Below are 5,489 nucleotides of genomic sequence, written 5' to 3'. Positions count from 1 at the left end.
AGTAGGGTTTTACCTCCATCGAGAGGGCCCGAACCTGGGAAAAAAAATCGTGTCCCTTGTCTCCTATTACCATCCGGCCTAGACGCACAGTTCGGGACCCCCTACCCGAGATCCGCCGGTTTTGACACCGACAAGGAGCATGATGCTAGTATCTATAATATGTTGTGACTACATATGGAGCTGCCGCCGTGGAGACCCTTCGAGCGGAACTTGCCCAAGCCAAGGAACTAGCCAGGAGAAGTGATGCGACCGTCCTAAAGGCGGCCGAAGACTTAAGGGCCGAACAGGCTGCTCATCACAATAGCGAAGATAAAATAGCCAAGATGGATGTTGAGGTAAAATATGTCGCCAGCCGATATGAGCTTCTTGAAAAGGAAAACCAAGCGAGAGCGGCTGACCTGAAGAAAGTCGTGGAAGCAGCCAAGGAAACCTGTTCTAAAATCAGAGCGGCGAAGGAGCAGCTCCATCAAGCCGGAGATATCATGGCTGGGAAGCCCTTTTTGTTGCGGACGAAGTTCGGAGATCCGAAGTATGCCTCTCTAGATCAATTATGGAGTGCTACAGACGCGTATTCGGACTTGGAAATGAGTGCTGCTGATGCGACTGCGTTTTTCAATGATCAAAAAGATCACAAAGTGGAAAAGTTGTTCTGGTCGAAGTTCGGTGATCCAACGCGTCCGCTGCTGTTAAATGAGCAAATGGCCGAGTGGGCTGAGCTCCATAGGTTGTCCGGGCCTGCCATGAGGTCTGTCGTGGATCATCTTTAGGCGGAAGGACCAAGGCCGAATAGTTATTTTGGTTTAGTGCAATGATTCCTTAATGCCGTGCCGCATATCGATGCTGCAAAGAGATCGGCGTGCATAGAGGGTGCGCGGATGGCTCTTGCTCGTGTTAAGACATACTGGGCAGAGATGGATGCCACCGCTATTGCAACCTGGGGTCTGGCCGTAGGCCAGGTCTCGGCCGAGCACTATTTTGAAGAAGTCCTAGAAGGCGCTCATCTAATAGAGGTTCAGTGCTCGAAGACTCCTCGCGGTGGCAATAAGCCTCCTATGGAGGTTCTCTTGCTCCGAGTGCCTTTCTGGGATGATGTGTGCATCACCGTCCAGACTGTTCTCCTCTCCGGAGATACGGTGATTAGCTTTACCCTCAGCTTCGCCGTTATCGGACAGCGGCTCCATACTATGTTCGTGGTCCGCTGGTTCATCCCGCTCTGTCACAGGGTTCATGCGGTTGTCATTTCCCTTGGAGTCGACCGTGGTATTATTCTTTCCTGTGATGTTATCGCCATTTTTGCCGAGGCGGGATTTGGAGCGGCGCCTATGTCATCGCTTTGGTTGCTTCTCGAGGGGATTATCCTTTGCTGCATCCTTCCGTTTCTCATCATTGTTTTCTTTGGGTGTATCCACCATGTATATATCGTATGATGAGGTGGCTGTCCAGCGCCCTGTGGGCGCTGGTTCCTGTTCTTCTCCTGCATCATCCTCCATACCGTCGATGTCTTCGGAGCCAAAATCAAGCATGTCGGTTAAGCCATCGACAATGGCTATTAAGTGGGTGGTGGGTGGGGAACGAATTTCTTCGTCGTCCGCTTCCCACCTCAAGCCGGACACAGTTCAGCTAAGGGCCTCCTGACATGGAGAGAGACCTTAATGAATTTAGCACATCGCCCAAAGGCGAGTGCTGAAAGATATCCGCGGAGGAAAACTCCATGATCGACGCCCAATCAGATTCGATAGGCACGGACGCAGGCGATTCAAAGCCCGTGGTCGGGGATGAATCCAAGGGTCCGGCAACACAGGTCTCGTAGGAGGTGAAATCAGTATTCGGCCCTATCGCTGCTGAGTGTGCGGCCTCCGTGGCGGGGTCCATCCACCCGTTCTCGTACAGCGCGATCTGCTCCAGATCAAGGGTCGGAGTTGCCTCAGGTGTGATCTCCCGAACACCGTCCTGCGGCAGAGCTAAGTCATGCTCGTCTTGACTGTGCGGCGCACCAGACATGGGCTCGAATCCGTCGAACATCAAGTCTCCGCGGATGTCGGCAATATAGTTCAAACTTCCAAACCTGACCTGATGGCAGGGGCGTAGCTCTCGATCTGCTCCAGTTGGCCAAGCGAGTTGGCCCACAATGCGAAGCCGCCGAATACGAAGATCTGTCCGGGGAGAAAAACCTCACCCTGGATTGCATCGTTACCGATGATCGAAGGAGCCACCAAGCCTTATGGTGACTACACAGTGGAACTCTCAAGGATAGCACCAATGTCGGTGCCAAAACCGACGGATCTCGGGTAGGGGGTCCCGAACTGTGCGTCTAAGGCGGATGGTAACAGGAGGCGGGGGACACAATGTTTACCCATGTTCGGGCCCTCTCGATGGAGGTAATACCCTACTTCCTGCTTGATTGATCTTGATGATATGAGTACTACAAGAGTTGATCTACCACGAGATCGTAGAGGCTAAACCCTAGAAGCTAGCCTATGATTTTGTTTGTTGTTGTCCTACGGACCAAACCCTCTGGTTTATATAGACACCTAAGGGGGCTAGGGCTACATAGAGTCAGTTACAAGGGAGGATATCTACATATCCGAATTGCCAATCTTGCCATCCACGCAAAGGAGAGTCCCACCCGGACACGGGATGAAGTCTTCAATCTTGTATCTTCATAGTCCAATAGTCCAGCCAAAGTATATAGTCCGGCTGTCCGAGGACGCCCTAATCCAGGACTCCCTCAATAGCCCCTGAACCAGGCTTCAATTACGATGAGTCCGGCACGCAGATTGTCTCCGACATTGCAAGGCGGGTTCTTCCTCCGAATACTCCATAGAAGATTTTGAACACAAGGATAGTGTCCGGCACTACAAAATAAATTCAACATACCACCGTAGAGAGTATAATATTTCCACCAATCTAATCTGCTGACAACTTTTCATAATGTGACATCACACCATGGCCCGGTCATTATTCAAACCATTTTTCTCAACCAGCTATTGCACATATTGCGAGGCGGTTTTCTTGGCACGTCTTGTCGAAGCAGAGATTGTGTCCCCTTATCATGGGATTCTCATCAATAGGGTGTGGGTAACCTAATCATGCTTGTTAATATGACTCCTCGATTTCAGGCAAGTTCCAAATGGCCATGCGGAGGACGCTTGATATTCGCCCTCTTTATAGAGGGGCCAAGGCATGTCCTTTTCTCTCGCGCTCGATCCTTCCCTTCCCTCACCCCGAGTTCCAACACCCAAGGCTCAGGCTAAGCGCTTCGGACCTTCAACCATGTCCGGATCCAACCTTCAAGGCCGGTGGATGGCTTGCTTTGTCACAGAGGAGGACATCAAGAAGCTAAGGGAAGCCAGGTATCTGACCATCGAAATCTCGCATAGGCTGCTTGCTCAAGGGTAGGTCATCCCTACTCCCGAACCCAACGAGAGTGTCGTATTTGTTTCCCACTTCCTCCGAGGGTTAGGCTTTAGTCTTAATCGCTTTGTTAGAGGGCTTATGTTCTATTACGGGCTCGACTTCCATGATCTAGCTCCACATTCCATCTGTCATATCTCGTCATTTATCGTTGTGTGTGAGGCCTTCCTACGCATCACCCCACACTTCGGATTATGGCTCAAGATCTTCAATGTGAAGCCGAAGATGATCGATGGGCGACACACAGAATGCGGAGGTGCTATAATAAGCAAAGGCGTCGATGCTCCATCGCCAAAGGGCTCCTTCCCGGAGAGGTCCAACCTATGGCAGCGGGAGTGGTTTTACATCACAGCTCCCCGAAGTACTAAGTGGGTAGCTTCCCCCGCCTTCCATTCGGGCCCCTCGCCACAACTGGCGTCATGGGTCAACAAGGGGCTGGACTGGGGGCCAGTTAATGACGTGCCGGCATTGCAAAGTCGCATCCAAGATCTCCTCAAGAGAGATGTCAGTCTTGTCAAGGTAATGCAAGTTATGCTAGTTTGTCGGGTCCTGCCATGCCAATGTCGATCTCTCCGTATGTGGGAGTTCAACCCGCAAGGCCCGCGAACTATTCAGCAATTCTTCGGCATGACGCTCGAAGAGATGTATGGATTGTTCTTCGGATCACGAATAAAGTGTCCGGACACCACCGAGGATGCAGGTCTAAACTGTAATCGTCCAGATACCCACGTAAGTAATTCTGCGGCCGAACACACTGTCTTTTCATATAACATCATTCTGAAAAATTGCTCTTGGCCAGGACTGGATAAGAAAGGCGAAGATGATCAGGTGTTTGGACCCCCTTCCCGAAGGCACATCGGATCCTATACTAGCCCGGATGCTTGAGCACGCACCTTATCAAGTGCCATCAGGGGAAGATAAAGGGGGGAATAAAGAAGCCGGAAGCGGGCCTCGCGCATTACTCATCCAATCTGGGGTAATTAGTGTCTCCGCGAAGGAGGATTATCGGGGAGAAGAATCTGAAATTCCCTCTCCCTAAGGAAGGAAAAGGAGCGCATCTGAAGACTTGGGAACAAGGGTTTCCAAACGAGGGAAGAAACCTTCGCCAGGGGGCCCTGCCCCGGAGGGCATCCTTACCGCACAATGCCCGCAAGGGGATCAGCCCTCCACCGAGCTGTAAGTGAACAAGAGTACTTTTGGTAAATATATCATGTTTTATCTCCAAGGACAATAACCGAGACATATGTCTTGCAGTCCGGATCGTAGCCCTTCTCGAGAGAGTTCATCTTCGGGGGATCTTCTTCCAGAGATGATGGAGACCGAAATGCCTCCCCTTGTCTGCCCACCTCCTGGGGTGGATGACCCTGAGGTGTCATCACGAAGGATTTCTCCTGATCCGCCAAGGCCAGAAGGTAACCCTTCGGTCACCCGAAGTCCAGAGTATTCGGCTCCTAAGGGGAGCAATAGAAAGAGTCCGGGATTGTCTGGTGCACAACCGGACGTACTAATGGGTCTTTTGGAGCAAGTGGCTATCTTAGAGGACCATCATACTTTAATGGGTACGGTGGTTGAGAGGATCTCATCCGCCAAAAGTGGGTTGCATGAAGCTTTTACGAGCCTGCTAAGAGGCTTTGAGGTACACAAAGTAATATATAAATTTTTTGACGGTACCGCACACGCTAGGTGTGCTCTATACAGATAGTATCCCCTGAGACTCTGGTTGTTGTCCAGAGGCGGCAACTAGAGTATCGTAGTCCCAGGTAATGAGCGCGCTGCTTTAATGTGCAGGCGGCTGGGAGTCCGGTGGCTGTCCGGACTGCTAAATTTGCCGGACTGAGCCGGCAACTTGACGCGGCGGATGTCGACATTGCGCTTGTGAACAAGTAGCTTGATGAGGCACAAGGTATGTATTTTCGGGTGGTAAACAAATATTAAGAGGAGCATGATGCTAGTATCTATAATATGTTGTGACTACAGATGGAGCTGCCGCCGCGGAGACCCTTCGGGCGGAACTTGCCCAAGCCAAGGAACAAGCCAGGAGAAGTGATGCGACCGTCCTAAAGGTGACCGAAGAC

Source organism: Triticum dicoccoides, chromosome 3A (assembly GCF_002162155.2).
Source record: "Triticum dicoccoides isolate Atlit2015 ecotype Zavitan chromosome 3A, WEW_v2.0, whole genome shotgun sequence".
In the NCBI taxonomy this organism is placed as follows: domain Eukaryota; kingdom Viridiplantae; phylum Streptophyta; class Magnoliopsida; order Poales; family Poaceae; genus Triticum; species Triticum dicoccoides.
The sequence above is the reverse complement of the archived record's forward strand: the minus strand, read 5'-3'. Positions refer to the sequence as shown.